Below are 18,871 nucleotides of genomic sequence, written 5' to 3'. Positions count from 1 at the left end.
CGACGACGACGACGACGACGACGACGACGACGAATATCGCGAGAGGCTCTGAGATATGTGAGAAATACATCTATAAAATGTAATTCAGACTGCCTCGTCCCACCTTATGCTGTACCGCTTTGGCATATGCTTTATCTGCGCCATTCGCCTTAATCGCATCTGAGAGTGATTCTTAAAAAAACGCCTGTCGCTAATTGTTCGTCATCACAGGTACTGTTTGCTATACGGCCACGACGCGCAACTGATTTCCAAAATTCATCTTTCTCCTGTGAGGATTGAACTTACGACCGCTGGTTTATTAGACCAGTGCTCTACCACTGAGCTAAAGAGGCGCGGCCTAGCGGTACTCTTGGGTACTTCGTCCTTACGGTCGTCTGCATCATCAGACTTTAGCTGACAACACTTCATATTACCGGCTAATATTTGCAGCTATGGCGACAAATTACTGCTTGACTACACATCTGACACGTAACCGATGTGCTCTCCAAACAACAACACTTGCATTTCAGAACATGTCTTTCACACATGTCTACAAAATCACCTTCACCTTCAAATACAGCTTCCTTGCGACTGACAGAGACGTAGGCAAAGTTTAAAGTTGCTATTTCCATTAAATCTCGTTAATCAGAAAAACGGTAATTTACACCTGCAGCGGAACAAAATTCCGTTCCGCCCAGCGTCTGGCTCGAACCCACGACCCTGGGATTAAGAGTCTGACGCTCTACCGACTGAGCTAGCCGGCTACCTCGGTGAATACCTGCCGGGTAGCACGTCACACAGTACTCGTTTGTGTTGGGTGGTCCCATACAGAATCTCTCCATGATGCCTAATGTTTTCCTAACGTCACACTCGTCACGTACTTCACTTTTATGTCATAATCATTTCTGAGAGGTAAAGAAATTGCATTACAACATGCAGAGCTAGTGGCGTCAAAATTAACGCACATACTTTATGTGACTCAAAAGCCGAACGAGTTACTTTCCGACGTTGTTTTAGATGTGCAAGTGATAGTCAAAACTCGCTGTGTCGGCACTCTGCCGACCATTTCGCTAGTTAACACCGGTCTTGTTGTGTGTGTTTCAAGCTCAAGAGCATCTCCAAGCAAAAAATGGTCAACAGCAACATTCAGACGGTTTCGTACTGCTCAATTGCTACATTAAAACGTTATGTTTCTTTTTCAGAACTGGAAAAACACAAGCGTGACAGCATTCGAACCTGTAATCTTCAGATCCGAAGTCCGACGCCTTATCCATTAGGCCACACAGTCACTGACGACCAACATTTACATGTATACGACTCATCTCGAAACGCTCACACCCCTGAGGATTTGTGTTTTCGTTCTACACAGCCGCTGCCCCTTGCTCTTTCCCACCCATTCGTTACATTCAACCTCTGACGAACCCGACCAAATATAGACTGTGAAACAAGACCACACACTTTGTGCATTCGGAATCGAAGGCAGGGCGTCCCTCGCCGCATTTGCTACGATTGCCATTTGCTACTTCTGCAGAAGCGGCGGCGGCGGCGACGACGACGACGACGACGACGACGAATATCGCGAGAGGCTCTGAGATATGTGAGAAATACATCTATAAAATGTAATTCAGACTGCCTCGTCCCACCTTATGCTGTACCGCTTTGGCATATGCTTTATCTGCGCCATTCGCCTTAATCGCATCTGAGAGTGATTCTTAAAAAAACGCCTGTCGCTAATTGTTCGTCATCACAGGTACTGTTTGCTATACGGCCACGACGCGCAACTGATTTCCAAAATTCATCTTTCTCCTGTGAGGATTGAACTTACGACCGCTGGTTTATTAGACCAGTGCTCTACCACTGAGCTAAAGAGGCGCGGCCTAGCGGTACTCTTGGGTACTTCGTCCTTACGGTCGTCTGCATCATCAGACTTTAGCTGACAACACTTCATATTACCGGCTAATATTTGCAGCTATGGCGACAAATTACTGCTTGACTACACATCTGACACGTAACCGATGTGCTCTCCAAACAACAACACTTGCATTTCAGAACATGTCTTTCACACATGTCTACAAAATCACCTTCACCTTCAAATACAGCTTCCTTGCGACTGACAGAGACGTAGGCAAAGTTTAAAGTTGCTATTTCCATTAAATCTCTTTAATCAGAAAAACGGTAATTTACACCTGCAGCGGAACAAAATTCCGTTCCGCCCAGCGTCTGGCTCGAACCCACGACCCTGGGATTAAGAGTCTGACGCTCTACCGACTGAGCTAGCCGGCTACCTCGGTGAATACCTGCCGGGTAGCACGTCACACAGTACTCGTTTGTGTTGGGTGGTCCCATACAGAATCTCTCCATGATGCCTAATGTTTTCCTAACGTCACACTCGTCACGTACTTCACTTTTATGTCATAATCATTTCTGAGAGGTAAAGAAATTGCATGACAACATGCAGAGCTAGTGGCGTCAAAATTAACGCACATACTTTATGTGACTCAAAAGCCGAACGAGTTACTTTCCGACGTTGTTTTAGATGTGCAAGTGATAGTCAAAACTCGCTGTGTCGGCACTCTGCCGACCATTTCGCTAGTTAACACCGGTCTTGTTGTGTGTGTTTCAAGCTCAAGAGCATCTCCAAGCAAAAAATGGTCAACAGCAACATTCAGACGGTTTCGTACTGCTCAATTGCTACATTAAAACGTTATGTTTCTTTTTCAGAACTGGAAAAACACAAGCGTGACAGCATTCGAACCTGTAATCTTCAGATCCGAAGTCCGACGCCTTATCCATTAGGCCACACGGTCACTGACGACCACTGACGACTCATCTCGAAACGCTCACACCCCTGAGGATTTGTGTTTTCGTTCTACACAGCCGCTGCCCCTTGCTCTTTCCCACCCATTCGTTACATTCAACCTCTGACGAGACCGACCATATATAAACTGTGAAACAAGACCACACACTTTGTGCATTCGGAATCGAAGGCAGGGCGTCCCTCGCCGCATTTGCTACGATTGCCATTTGCTACTTCTGCAGAAGCGGCGGCGGCGGCGACGACGACGACGACGACGACGACGACGACGACGACGACGACGAATATCGCGAGAGGCTCTGAGATATGTGAGAAATACATCTATAAAATGTAATTCAGACTGCCTCGTCCCACCTTATGCTGTACCGCTTTGGCAAATGCTTTATCTGCGCCATTCGCCTTAATCGCATCTGAGAGTGATTCTTAAAAAAACGCCTGTCGCTAATTGTTCGTCATCACAGGTACTGTTTGCTATACGGCCACGACGCGCAACTGATTTCCAAAATTCATCTTTCTCCTGTGAGGATGGAACTTACGACCCCTGGTTTATTAGACCAGTGCTCTACCACTGAGCTAAAGAGGCGCGGCCTAGCGGTACTCTTGGGTACTTCGTCCTTACGGTCGTCTGCATCATCAGACTTTAGCTGACAACACTTCATATTACCAGCTAATATTTGCAGCTATGGCGACAAATTACTGCTTGACTACACATCTGACACGTAACCGATGTGCTCTCCAAACAACAACACTTGCATTTCAGAACATGTCTTTCACACATGTCTACAAAATCACCTTCACCTTTAAATACAGCTTCCTTGCGACTGACAGAGACGCAGGCAAAGTTTAAAGTTGCTATTTCCATTAAATCTCGTTAATCAGAAAAACGGTAATTTACACTTGCAGCGGAACAAAATTCCGTTCCGCCCAGCGTCTGGCTCGAACCCACGACCCTGGGATTAAGAGTCTGACGCTCTACCGACTGAGCTAGCCGGCTACCTCGGTGAATACTTGCAGGGTAGCACGTCACACAGTACTCGTTTGTGTTGGGTGGTCCCATACAGAATCTCTCCATGATGCCTAATGTTTTCCTAACGTCACACTCGTCACGTACTTCACTTTTATGTCATAATCATTTCTGAGAGATAAAGAAATTGCATGACAACATGCAGAGCTAGTGGCGTCAAAATTAACGCACATACTTTATGTGACTCAAAAGCCGAACGAGTTACTTTCCGACGTTGTTTTAGATGTGCAAGTGATAGTCAAAACTCGCTGTGTCGGCACTCTGCCGACCATTTCGCTAGTTAACACCGGTCTTGTTGTGTGTGTTTCAAGCTCAAGAGCATCTCCAAGCAAAAAATGGTCAACAGCAACATTCAGACGGTTTCGTACTGCTCAATTGCTACATTAAAACGTTATGTTTCTTTTTCAGAACTGGAAAAACACAAGCGTGACAGCATTCGAACCTGTAATCTTCAGATCCGAAGTCCGACGCCTTATCCATTAGGCCACACGGTCACTGACGACCAACATTTACATGTATACGACTCATCTCGAAACGCTCACACCCCTGAGGATTTGTGTTTTCGTTCTACACAGCCGCTGCCCCTTGCTCTTTCCCACCCATTCGTTACATTCAACCTCTGACGAGACCGACCAAATATAGACTGAGAAACAAGACCACACACTTTGTGCATTCGGAATCGAAGGCAGGGCGTCCCTCGCCGCATTTGCTACGATTGCCATTTGCTACTTCTGCAGAAGCGGCGGCGGCGGCGACGACGACGACGACGACGACGACGAATATCGCGAGAGGCTCTGAGATATGTGAGAAATACATCCATAAAATGTAATTCAGACTGCCTCGTCCCACCTTATGCTGTACCGCTTTGGCAAATGCTTTATCTGCGCCATTCGCCTTAATCGCATCTGAGAGTGATTCTTAAAAAAACGCCTGTCGCTAATTGTTCGTCATCACAGGTACTGTTTGCTATACGGCCACGACGCGCAACTGATTTCCAAAATTCATCTTTCTCCTGTGAGGATTGAACTTACGACCGCTGGTTTATTAGACCAGTGCTCTACCACTGAGCTAAAGAGGCGTGGCCTAGCGGTACTCTTGGGTACTTCGTCCTTACGGTCGTCTGCATCATCAGACTTTAGCTGACAACACTTCATATTACCAGCTAATATTTGCAGCTATGGCGACAAATTACTGCTTGACTACACATCTGACACGTAACCGATGTGCTCTCCAAACAACAACACTTGCATTTCAGAACATGTCTTTCACACATGTCTACGAAATCACCTTCACCTTCAAATACAGCTTCCTTGCGACTGACAGAGACGTAGGCAAAGTTTAAAGTTGCTATTTCCATTAAATCTCGTTAATCAGAAAAACGGTAATTTACACCTGCAGCGGAACAAAATTCCGTTCCGCCCAGCGTCTGGCTCGAACCCACGACCCTGGGATTAAGAGTCTGACGCTCTACCGACTGAGCTAGCCGGCTACCTCGGTGAATACCTGCAGGGGAGCACGTCACACAGTACTCGTTTGTGTTGGGTGGTCCCATACAGAATCTCTCCATGATGCCTAATGTTTTCCTAACGTCACACTCGTCACGTACTTCACTTTTATGTCATAATCATTTCTGAGAGGTAAAGAAATTGCATGACAACATGCAGAGCTAGTGGCGTCAAAATTAACGCACATACTTTATGTGACTCAAAAGCCGAACGAGTTACTTTCCGACGTTGTTTTAGATGTGCAAGTGATAGTCAAAACTCGCTGTGTCGGCACTCTGCCGACCATTTCGCTAGTTAACACCGGTCTTGTTGTGTGTGTTTCAAGCTCAAGAGCATCTCCAAGCAAAAAATGGTCAACAGCAACATTCAGACGGTTTCGTACTGGTCAATTGCTACATTAAAACGTTATGTTTCTTTTTCAGAACTGGAAAAACACAAGCGTGACAGCATTCGAACCTGTAATCTTCAGATCCGAAGTCCGACGCCTTATCCATTAGGCCACACGGTCACTGACGACCACTGACGACTCATCTCGAAACGCTCACACCCCTGAGGATTTGTGTTTTCGTTCTACACAGCCGCTGCCCCTTGCTCTTTCCCACCCATTCGTTACATTCAACCTCTGACGAGACCGACCAAATATAGACTGTGAAACAAGACCACACACTTTGTGCATTCGGAATCGAAGGCAGGGCGTCCCTCGCCGCATTTGCTACGATTGCCATTTGCTACTTCTGCAGAAGCGGCGGCGGCGGCGACGACGACGACGACGACGACGACGACGACGACGACGACGACGACGACGACGAAAATCGCGAGAGGCTCTGAGATATGTGAGAAATACATCTATAAAATGTAATTCAGACTGCCTCGTCCCACCTTATGCTGTACCGCTTTGGCAAATGCTTTATCTGCGCCATTCGCCTTAATCGCATCTGAGAGTGATTCTTAAAAAAACGCCTGTCGCTAATTGTTCGTCATCACAGGTACTGTTTGCTATACGGCCACGACGCGCAACTGATTTCCAAAATTCATCTTTCTCCTGTGAGGATGGAACTTACGACCCCTGGTTTATTAGACCAGTGCTCTACCACTGAGCTAAAGAGGCGCGGCCTAGCGGTACTCTTGGGTACTTCGTCCTTACGGTCGTCTGCATCATCAGACTTTAGCTGACAACACTTCATATTACCAGCTAATATTTGCAGCTATGGCGACAAATTACTGCTTGACTACACATCTGACACGTAACCGATGTGCTCTCCAAACAACAACACTTGCATTTCAGAACATGTCTTTCACACATGTCTACAAAATCACCTTCACCTTTAAATACAGCTTCCTTGCGACTGACAGAGACGCAGGCAAAGTTTAAAGTTGCTATTTCCATTAAATCTCGTTAATCAGAAAAACGGTAATTTACACTTGCAGCGGAACAAAATTCCGTTCCGCCCAGCGTCTGGCTCGAACCCACGACCCTGGGATTAAGAGTCTGACGCTCTACCGACTGAGCTAGCCGGCTACCTCGGTGAATACTTGCAGGGTAGCACGTCACACAGTACTCGTTTGTGTTGGGTGGTCCCATACAGAATCTCTCCATGATGCCTAATGTTTTCCTAACGTCACACTCGTCACGTACTTCACTTTTATGTCATAATCATTTCTGAGAGATAAAGAAATTGCATGACAACATGCAGAGCTAGTGGCGTCAAAATTAACGCACATACTTTATGTGACTCAAAAGCCGAACGAGTTACTTTCCGACGTTGTTTTAGATGTGCAAGTGACAGTCAAAACTCGCTGTGTCGGCACTCTGCCGACCATTTCGCTAGTTAACACCGGTCTTGTTGTGTGTGTTTCAAGCTCAAGAGCATCTCCAAGCAAAAAATGGTCAACAGCAACATTCAGACGGTTTCGTACTGCTCAATTGCTACATTAAAACGTTATGTTTCTTTTTCAGAACTGGAAAAACACAAGCGTGACAGCATTCGAACCTGTAATCTTCAGATCCGAAGTCCGACGCCTTATCCATTAGGCCACACGGTCACTGACGACCAACATTTACATGTATACGACTCATCTCGAAACGCTCACACCCCTGAGGATTTGTGTTTTCGTTCTACACAGCCGCTGCCCCTTGCTCTTTCCCACCCATTCGTTACATTCAACCTCTGACGAGACCGACCAAATATAGACTGTGAAACAAGACCACACACATTGTGCATTCGGAATCGAAGGCAGGGCGTCCATCGCCGCATTTGCTACGATTGCCATTTGCTACTTCTGCAGAAGCGGCGGCGGCGGCGATGACGACGACGACGACGACGACGACGACGACGACGACGACGAATATCGCGAGAGGCTCTGAGATATGTGAGAAATACATCTATAAAATGTAATTCAGACTGCCTCGTCCCATTTTATGCTGTACCGCTTTGGCAAATGCTTTATCTGCGCCATTCGCCTTAATCGCATCTGAGAGTGATTCTTAAAAAAACGCCTGTCGCTAATTGTTCGTCATCACAGGTACTGTTTGCTATACGGCCACGACGCGCAACTGATTTCCAAAATTCATCTTTCTCCTGTGAGGATGGAACTTACGACCCCTGGTTTATTAGACCAGTGCTGTACCACTGAGCTAAAGTGGCGCGGCCTAGCGGTACTCTTGGGTACTTCGTCCTTACGGTCGTCTGCATCATCAGACTTTAGCTGACAACACTTCATATTACCGGCTAATATTTGCAGCTATGGCGACAAATTACTGCTTGGCTACACATCTGACACGTAACCGATGTGCTCTCCAAACAACAACACTTGCATTTCAGAACATGTCTTTCACACATGTCTACAAAATCACCTTCACCTTCAAATACAGCTTCCTTGCGACTGACAGAGACATAGGCAAAGTTTAAAGTTGCTATTTCCATTAAATCTCGTTAATCAGAAAAACGGTAATTTACACCTGCAGCGGAACAAAATTCCGTTCCGCCCAGCGTCTGGCTCGAACCCACGACCCTGGGATTAAGAGACTGACGCTCTACCGACTGAGCTAGCCGGCTACCTCGGTGAATACTTGCCGGGTAGCACGTCACACAGTACTCGTTTGGGTTGGGTGGTCCCATACAGAATCTCTCCATGATGCCTAATGTTTTCCTAACGTCACACTCGTCACGTACTTCACTTTTATGTCATAATCATTTCTGAGAGATAAAGAAATTGCATGACAACATGCAGAGCTAGTGGCGTCAAAATTAACGCACATTCTTTATGTGACTCAAAAGCCGAACGAGTTACTTTCCGTCGTTGTTTTAGATGTGCAAGTGACAGTCAAAACTCGCTGTGTCGGCACTCTGCCGACCATTTCGCTAGTTAACACCGGTCTTGTTGTGTGTGTTTCAAGCTCAAGAGCATCTCCAAGCAAAAAATGGTCAACAGCAACATTCAGACGGTTTCGTACTGCTCAATTGCTACATTAAAACGTTATGTTTCTTTTTCAGAACTGGAAAAACACAAGCGTGACAGCATTCGAACCTGTAATCTTCAGATCCGAAGTCCGACGCCTTATCCATTAGGCCACACGGTCACTGACGACCAACATTTACATGTATACGACTCATCTCGAAACGCTCACAAACCTGAGGATTTGTGTTTTCGTTCTACACAGCCGCTGCCCCTTGCTCTTTCCCACCCATTCGTTACATTCAACCTCTGACGAGACCGACCAAATATAGACTGTGAAACAAGACCCCACACACTTTGTGCATTCGGAATCGAAGGCAGGGCGTCCCTCGCCGCATTTGCTACGATTGCCATTTGCTACTTCTGCAGAAGCGGCGGCGGCGGCGACGACGACGACGACGACGACGACGAATATCGCGAGAGGCTCTGAGATATGTGAGAAATACATCTATAAAATGTAATTCAGACTGCCTCGTCCCACCTTATGCTGTACCGCTTTGGCAAATGCTTTATCTGCGCCATTCGCCTTAATCGCATCTGAGAGTGATTCTTAAAAAAACGCCTGTCGCTAATTGTTCGTCATCACAGGTACTGTTTGCTATACGGCCACGACGCGCAACTGATTTCCAAAATTCATCTTTCTCCTGTGAGGATGGAACTTACGACCCCTGGTTTATTAGACCAGTGCTCTACCACTGAGCTAAAGAGGCGCGGCCTAGCGGTACTCTTGGGTACTTCGTCCTTACGGTCGTCTGCATCATCAGACTTTAGCTGACAACACTTCATATTACCAGCTAATATTTGCAGCTATGGCGACAAATTACTGCTTGACTACACATCTGACACGTAACCGATGTGCTCTCCAAACAACAACACTTGCATTTCAGAACATGTCTTTCACACATGTCTACAAAATCACCTTCACCTTTAAATACAGCTTCCTTGCGACTGACAGAGACGCAGGCAAAGTTTAAAGTTGCTATTTCCATTAAATCTCGTTAATCAGAAAAACGGTAATTTACACTTGCAGCGGAACAAAATTCCGTTCCGCCCAGCGTCTGGCTCGAACCCACGACCCTGGGATTAAGAGTCTGACGCTCTACCGACTGAGCTAGCCGGCTACCTCGGTGAATACTTGCAGGGTAGCACGTCACACAGTACTCGTTTGTGTTGGGTGGTCCCATACAGAATCTCTCCATGATGCCTAATGTTTTCCTAACGTCACACTCGTCACGTACTTCACTTTTATGTCATAATCATTTCTGAGAGATAAAGAAATTGCATGACAACATGCAGAGCTAGTGGCGTCAAAATTAACGCACATACTTTATGTGACTCAAAAGCCGAACGAGTTACTTTCCGACGTTGTTTTAGATGTGCAAGTGATAGTCAAAACTCGCTGTGTCGGCACTCTGCCGACCATTTCGCTAGTTAACACCGGTCTTGTTGTGTGTGTTTCAAGCTCAAGAGCATCTCCAAGCAAAAAATGGTCAACAGCAACATTCAGACGGTTTCGTACTGCTCAATTGCTACATTAAAACGTTATGTTTCTTTTTCAGAACTGGAAAAACACAAGCGTGACAGCATTCGAACCTGTAATCTTCAGATCCGAAGTCCGACGCCTTATCCATTAGGCCACACAGTCACTGACGACCAACATTTACATGTATACGACTCATCTCGAAACGCTCACACCCCTGAGGATTTGTGTTTTCGTTCTACACAGCCGCTGCCCCTTGCTCTTTCCCACCCATTCGTTACATTCAACCTCTGACGAGACCGACCAAATATAGACTGAGAAACAAGACCACACACTTTGTGCATTCGGAATCGAAGGCAGGGCGTCCCTCGCCGCATTTGCTACGATTGCCATTTGCTACTTCTGCAGAAGCGGCGGCGGCGGCGACGACGACGACGACGACGACGACGAATATCGCGAGAGGCTCTGAGATATGTGAGAAATACATCCATAAAATGTAATTCAGACTGCCTCGTCCCACCTTATGCTGTACCGCTTTGGCAAATGCTTTATCTGCGCCATTCGCCTTAATCGCATCTGAGAGTGATTCTTAAAAAAACGCCTGTCGCTAATTGTTCGTCATCACAGGTACTGTTTGCTATACGGCCACGACGCGCAACTGATTTCCAAAATTCATCTTTCTCCTGTGAGGATTGAACTTACGACCGCTGGTTTATTAGACCAGTGCTCTACCACTGAGCTAAAGAGGCGTGGCCTAGCGGTACTCTTGGGTACTTCGTCCTTACGGTCGTCTGCATCATCAGACTTTAGCTGACAACACTTCATATTACCAGCTAATATTTGCAGCTATGGCGACAAATTACTGCTTGACTACACATCTGACACGTAACCGATGTGCTCTCCAAACAACAACACTTGCATTTCAGAACATGTCTTTCACACATGTCTACGAAATCACCTTCACCTTCAAATACAGCTTCCTTGCGACTGACAGAGACGTAGGCAAAGTTTAAAGTTGCTATTTCCATTAAATCTCGTTAATCAGAAAAACGGTAATTTACACCTGCAGCGGAACAAAATTCCGTTCCGCCCAGCGTCTGGCTCGAACCCACGACCCTGGGATTAAGAGTCTGACGCTCTACCGACTGAGCTAGCCGGCTACCTCGGTGAATACCTGCAGGGGAGCACGTCACACAGTACTCGTTTGTGTTGGGTGGTCCCATACAGAATCTCTCCATGATGCCTAATGTTTTCCTAACGTCACACTCGTCACGTACTTCACTTTTATGTCATAATCATTTCTGAGAGGTAAAGAAATTGCATGACAACATGCAGAGCTAGTGGCGTCAAAATTAACGCACATACTTTATGTGACTCAAAAGCCGAACGAGTTACTTTCCGACGTTGTTTTAGATGTGCAAGTGATAGTCAAAACTCGCTGTGTCGGCACTCTGCCGACCATTTCGCTAGTTAACACCGGTCTTGTTGTGTGTGTTTCAAGCTCAAGAGCATCTCCAAGCAAAAAATGGTCAACAGCAACATTCAGACGGTTTCGTACTGCTCAATTGCTACATTAAAACGTTATGTTTCTTTTTCAGAACTGGAAAAACACAAGCGTGACAGCATTCGAACCTGTAATCTTCAGATCCGAAGTCCGACGCCTTATCCATTAGGCCACACGGTCACTGACGACCACTGACGACTCATCTCGAAACGCTCACACCCCTGAGGATTTGTGTTTTCGTTCTACACAGCCGCTGCCCCTTGCTCTTTCCCACCCATTCGTTACATTCAACCTCTGACGAGACCGACCAAATATAGACTGTGAAACAAGACCACACACTTTGTGCATTCGGAATCGAAGGCAGGGCGTCCCTCGCCGCATTTGCTACGATTGCCATTTGCTACTTCTGCAGAAGCGGCGGCGGCGGCGACGACGACGACGACGACGACGACGACGACGACGACGACGACGACGAAAATCGCGAGAGGCTCTGAGATATGTGAGAAATACATCTATAAAATGTAATTCAGACTGCCTCGTCCCACCTTATGCTGTACCGCTTTGGCAAATGCTTTATCTGCGCCATTCGCCTTAATCGCATCTGAGAGTGATTCTTAAAAAAACGCCTGTCGCTAATTGTTCGTCATCACAGGTACTGTTTGCTATACGGCCACGACGCGCAACTGATTTCCAAAATTCATCTTTCTCCTGTGAGGATGGAACTTACGACCCCTGGTTTATTAGACCAGTGCTCTACCACTGAGCTAAAGAGGCGCGGCCTAGCGGTACTCTTGGGTACTTCGTCCTTACGGTCGTCTGCATCATCAGACTTTAGCTGACAACACTTCATATTACCAGCTAATATTTGCAGCTATGGCGACAAATTACTGCTTGACTACACATCTGACACGTAACCGATGTGCTCTCCAAACAACAACACTTGCATTTCAGAACATGTCTTTCACACATGTCTACAAAATCACCTTCACCTTTAAATACAGCTTCCTTGCGACTGACAGAGACGCAGGCAAAGTTTAAAGTTGCTATTTCCATTAAATCTCGTTAATCAGAAAAACGGTAATTTACACTTGCAGCGGAACAAAATTCCGTTCCGCCCAGCGTCTGGCTCGAACCCACGACCCTGGGATTAAGAGTCTGACGCTCTACCGACTGAGCTAGCCGGCTACCTCGGTGAATACTTGCAGGGTAGCACGTCACACAGTACTCGTTTGTGTTGGGTGGTCCCATACAGAATCTCTCCATGATGCCTAATGTTTTCCTAACGTCACACTCGTCACGTACTTCACTTTTATGTCATAATCATTTCTGAGAGATAAAGAAATTGCATGACAACATGCAGAGCTAGTGGCGTCAAAATTAACGCACATACTTTATGTGACTCAAAAGCCGAACGAGTTACTTTCCGACGTTGTTTTAGATGTGCAAGTGACAGTCAAAACTCGCTGTGTCGGCACTCTGCCGACCATTTCGCTAGTTAACACCGGTCTTGTTGTGTGTGTTTCAAGCTCAAGAGCATCTCCAAGCAAAAAATGGTCAACAGCAACATTCAGACGGTTTCGTACTGCTCAATTGCTACATTAAAACGTTATGTTTCTTTTTCAGAACTGGAAAAACACAAGCGTGACAGCATTCGAACCTGTAATCTTCAGATCCGAAGTCCGACGCCTTATCCATTAGGCCACACGGTCACTGACGACCAACATTTACATGTATACGACTCATCTCGAAACGCTCACACCCCTGAGGATTTGTGTTTTCGTTCTACACAGCCGCTGCCCCTTGCTCTTTCCCACCCATTCGTTACATTCAACCTCTGACGAGACCGACCAAATATAGACTGTGAAACAAGACCACACACATTGTGCATTCGGAATCGAAGGCAGGGCGTCCATCGCCGCATTTGCTACGATTGCCATTTGCTACTTCTGCAGAAGCGGCGGCGGCGACGACGACGACGACGACGACGACGACGACGACGACGACGACGAATATCGCGAGAGGCTCTGAGATATGTGAGAAATACATCTATAAAATGTAATTCAGACTGCCTCGTCCCACTTTATGCTGTACCGCTTTGGCAAATGCTTTATCTGCGCCATTCGCCTTAATCGCATCTGAGAGTGATTCTTAAAAAAACGCCTGTCGCTAATTGTTCGTCATCACAGGTACTGTTTGCTATACGGCCACGACGCGCAACTGATTTCCAAAATTCATCTTTCTCCTGTGAGGATGGAACTTACGACCCCTGGTTTATTAGACCAGTGCTGTACCACTGAGCTAAAGTGGCGCGGCCTAGCGGTACTCTTGGGTACTTCGTCCTTACGGTCGTCTGCATCATCAGACTTTAGCTGACAACACTTCATATTACCGGCTAATATTTGCAGCTATGGCGACAAATTACTGCTTGGCTACACATCTGACACGTAACCGATGTGCTCTCCAAACAACAACACTTGCATTTCAGAACATGTCTTTCACACATGTCTACAAAATCACCTTCACCTTCAAATACAGCTTCCTTGCGACTGACAGAGACATAGGCAAAGTTTAAAGTTGCTATTTCCATTAAATCTCGTTAATCAGAAAAACGGTAATTTACACCTGCAGCGGAACAAAATTCCGTTCCGCCCAGCGTCTGGCTCGAACCCACGACCCTGGGATTAAGAGACTGACGCTCTACCGACTGAGCTAGCCGGCTACCTCGGTGAATACCTGCCGGGTAGCACGTCACACAGTACTCGTTTGGGTTGGGTGGTCCCATACAGAATCTCTCCATGATGCCTAATGTTTTCCTAACGTCACACTCGTCACGTACTTCACTTTTATGTCATAATCATTTCTGAGAGATAAAGAAATTGCATGACAACATGCAGAGCTAGTGGCGTCAAAATTAACGCACATACTTTATGTGACTCAAAAGCCGAACGAGTTACTTTCCGTCGTTGTTTTAGATGTGCAAGTGACAGTCAAAACTCGCTGTGTCGGCACTCTGCCGACCATTTCGCTAGTTAACACCGGTCTTGTTGTGTGTGTTTCAAGCTCAAGAGCATCTCCAAGCAAAAAATGGTCAACAGCAACATTCAGACGGTTTCGTACTGCTCAATTGCTACATTAAAACGTTATGTTTCTTTTTCAGAACTGGAAAAACACAAGCGTGACAGCATTCGAACCTGTAATCTTCAGATCCGAAGTCCGACGCCTTATCCATTAGGCCACACGGTCACTGACGACCAACATTTACATGTATACGACTCATCTCGAAACGCTCACAAACCTGAGGATTTGTGTTTTCGTTCTACACAGCCGCTGCCCCTTGCTCTTTCCCACCCATTCGTTACATTCAACCTCTGACGAGACCGACCAAATATAGACTGTGAAACAAGAGCACACACATTGTGCATTCGGAATCGAAGGCAGGGCGTCCCTCGCCGCATTTGCTACGATTGCCATTTGCTACTTCTGCAGAAGCGGCGGCGGCGACGACGACGACGACGACGACGACGACGACGACGAATATCGCGAGAGGCTCTGAGATATGTGAGAAATACATCTATAAAATGTAATTCAGACTGCCTCGTCCCACTTTATGCTGTACCGCTTGGCAAATGCTTTATCTGCGCCATTCGCCTTAATCGCATCTGAGAGTGATTCTTAAAAAAACGCCTGTCGCTAATTGTTCGTCATCACAGGTACTGTTTGCTATACGGCCACGACGCGCAACTGATTTCCAAAATTCATCTTTCTCCTGTGAGGATGGAACTTACGACCCCTGGTGTATTAGACCAGTGCTCTACCACTGAGCTAAAGTGGCGCGGCCTAGCGGTATTCTTGGGTACTTCGTCCTTACGGTCGTCTGCATCATCAGACTTTAGCTGACAACACTTCATATTACCGGCTAATATTTGCAGCTATGGCGACAAATTACTGCTTGGCTACACATCTGACACGTAACCGATGTGCTCTCCAAACAACAACACTTGCATTTCAGAACATGTCTTTCACACATGTCTACAAAATCACCTTCACCTTCAAATACAGCTTCCTTGCGACTGACAGAGACGTAGGCAAAGTTTAAAGTTGCTATTTCCATTAAATCTCGTTAATCAGAAAAACGGTAATTTACACCTGCAGCGGAACAAAATTCCGTTCCGCCCAGCGTCTGGCTCGAACCCACGACCCTGGGATTAAGAGTCTGACGCTCTACCGACTGAGCTAGCCGGCTACCTCGGTGAATACCTGCCGGGTAGCACGTCACACAGTACTCGTTTGGGTTGGGTGGTCCCATACAGAATCTCTCCATGATGCCTAATGTTTTCCTAACGTCACACTCGTCACGTACTTCACTTTTATGTCATAATCATTTCTGAGAGGTAAAGAAATTGCATGACAACATGCAGAGCTAGTGGCGTCAAAACTAACGCACATACTTTATGTGACTCAAAAGCCGAACGAGTTACTTTCCGACGTTGTTTTAGATGTGCAAGTGATAGTCAAAACTCGCTGTGTCGGCACTCTGCCGACTTTTTCGCTAGTTAACACCGGTCTTGTTGTGTGTGTTTCAAGCTCAAGAGCATCTCCAAGCAAAAAATGGTCAACAGCAACATTCAGACGGTTTCGTACTGCTCAATTGCTACATTAAAACGTTATGTTTCTTTTTCAGAACTGGAAAAACACAAGCGTGACAGCATTCGAACCTGTAATCTTCAGATCCGAAGTCCTACGCCTTATCCATTAGGCTACACGGTCACTGACGACCAACATTTACATGTATACGACTCATCTCGAAACGCTCACACCCCCTGAGGATTTGCGTTTTCGTTCTACAAAGCCGCTGCCCCTTGCTTTTTCCCACCCATTCGTTACATTCAACCTCTGACGTGACCGACCAAATATAGACTGAGAAACAAGACCACACACTTTGTGCATTCGGAATCGAAGGCAGGGCGTCCCTCGCCGCATTTGCTACGATTGCCATTTGCTACTTCTGCAGAAGCGGCGGCGGCGGCGACGACGACGACGAGGACGAATATCGCGAGAGGCTCTGAGATATGTGAGAAATACATCTATAAAATGTAATTCAGACTGCCTCGTCCCACCTTATGCTGTACCGCTTTGGCAAATGCTTTATCTGCGCCATTCGCCTTAATCGCATCTGAGAGTGATTCTTAAAAAAACGCCTGTCGCTAATTGTTCGTCATCACAGGTACTGTTTGCTATACGGCCACGACGCGCAACTGATTTCCAAAATTCATCTTTCTCCTGTGAGGATGGAACTTACGACCCCTGGTTTATTAGACCAGTGCTCTACCACCGAGCTAAAGCGGCGCGGCCTAGCGGTACTCTTGGGTACTTCGTCCTTACGGTCGTCTGCATCATCAGACTTTAGCTGACAACACTTCATATTACCGGCTAATATTTGCAGCTATGGCGACAAATTACTGCTTGGATACACATCTGACACGTAACCGATGTGCTCTCCAAACAACAACACTTGCATTTCAGAACATGTCTTTCACACATGTCTACAAAATCACCTTCACCTTCAAATACAGCTTCCTTGCGACTGACAGAGACGTAGGCAAAGTTTAAAGTTGCTATTTCCATTAAATCTCGTTAATCAGAAAAACGGTAATTTACACCTGCAGCGGAACAAAATTCCGTTCCGCCCAGCGTCTGGCTCGAACCCACGACCCTGGGATTAAGAGTCTGACGCTCTACCGACTGAGCTAGCCGGCTACCTCGGTGAATACCTGCCGGGTAGCACGTCACACAGTACTCGTTTGGGTTGGGTGGTCCCATACAGAATCTCTCCATGATGCCTAATGTTTTCCTAACGTCACACTCGTCACGTACTTCACTTTTATGTCATAATCATTTCTGAGAGGTAAAGAAATTGCATGACAACATGCAGAGCAAGTGGCGTCAAAACTAACGCACATACTTTATGTGACTCAAAAGCCGAACGAGTTACTTTCCGATGTTGTTTTAGATGTGCAAGTGATAGTCAAAACTCGCTGTGTCGGCACTCTGCCGACTTTTTCGCTAGTTAACACCGGTCTTGTTGTGTGTGTTTCAAGCTCAAGAGCATCTCCAAGCAAAAAATGGTCAACAGCAACATTCAGACGGTTTCGTACTGCTCAATTGCTACATTAAAACGTTATGTTTCTTTTTCAGAACTGGAAAAACACAAGCGTGACAGCATTCGAACCTGTAATCGTCAGATCCGAAGTCCGACGCCTTATCCATTAGGCCACACGGTCACTGACGACCAACATTTACATGTATACGACTCATCTCGAAACGCTCACACCCCTGAGGATTTGTGTTTTCGTTCTACACAGCCGCTGCCCCTTGCTCTTTCCCACCCATTCGTTACATTCAACCTCTGACGAGACCGACCAAATATAGACTGAGAAACAAGACCACACACTTCGTGCATTCGGAATCGAAGGCAGGGCGACCCTCGCCGCATTTGCTACGATTGCCATTTGCTACTTCTGCAGAAGCGGCGGCGGCGGCGACGACGACGACGACGACGACGACGACGACGAATATCGCGAGAGGCTCTGAGATATGTGAGAAATACATCTATAAAATGTAATTCAGACTGCCTCGTCCCACCTTATGCTGTACCGCTTTGGCAAATGCTTTATCTGCGCCATTCGCCTTAATCGCATCTGAGAGTAATTCTTAAAAAAACGCCTGTCGCTAATTGTTCGTCATCACAGGTACTGTTTGCTATACGGCCACGACGCGCAACTGATTTCCAAAATTCATCTTTCTCCTGTGAGGATGGAACTTACGACCCCTGGTTTATTAGACCAGTGCTCTACCACTGAGCTAAAGAGGCGCGGCCTAGCGGTACTCTTGGGTACTTCGTCCTTACGGTCGTCTGCATCATCAGACTTTAGCTGACAACACTTCATATTACCGGCTAATATTTGCAGCTATGAAGACAAATTACTGCTTGGCTACACATCTGACACGTAACCGATGTGCTCTCCAAACAACAACACTTGCATTTCAGAACATGTCTTTCACACATGTCTACAAAATCACCTTCACCTTCAAATACAGCTTCCTTGCG

The 18,871-nt window shown here is 46.5% G+C and overlaps 4 non-coding genes across 4 annotated transcripts; all 4 read right to left on the bottom strand.

Annotated features, from left to right (window-relative positions):
• Positions 1-260: 260 nt before the first annotated feature.
• Positions 261-332, bottom strand: Trnai-aau (transfer RNA isoleucine (anticodon AAU)). The gene has a single exon. It is a non-coding gene; the product is annotated as a tRNA-Ile (tRNA).
• Positions 333-1,779: 1,447 nt separating this feature from the next.
• On the bottom strand, positions 1,780-1,851 carry Trnai-aau (transfer RNA isoleucine (anticodon AAU)). The gene has a single exon. It is a non-coding gene; the product is annotated as a tRNA-Ile (tRNA).
• Positions 1,852-4,824: 2,973 nt separating this feature from the next.
• On the bottom strand, positions 4,825-4,896 carry Trnai-aau (transfer RNA isoleucine (anticodon AAU)). The gene has a single exon. It is a non-coding gene; the product is annotated as a tRNA-Ile (tRNA).
• A 6,040-nt stretch (positions 4,897-10,936) lies between these two features.
• Positions 10,937-11,008, bottom strand: Trnai-aau (transfer RNA isoleucine (anticodon AAU)). The gene has a single exon. It is a non-coding gene; the product is annotated as a tRNA-Ile (tRNA).
• Positions 11,009-18,871: the final 7,863 nt, after the last annotated feature.

This window comes from Schistocerca gregaria, unplaced genomic scaffold (genome assembly GCF_023897955.1).
Source record: "Schistocerca gregaria isolate iqSchGreg1 unplaced genomic scaffold, iqSchGreg1.2 ptg000169l, whole genome shotgun sequence".
NCBI lineage: Eukaryota > Metazoa > Arthropoda > Insecta > Orthoptera > Acrididae > Schistocerca > Schistocerca gregaria.
The sequence above is the reverse complement of the archived record's forward strand: the minus strand, read 5'-3'. Positions and strand labels throughout refer to the sequence as shown.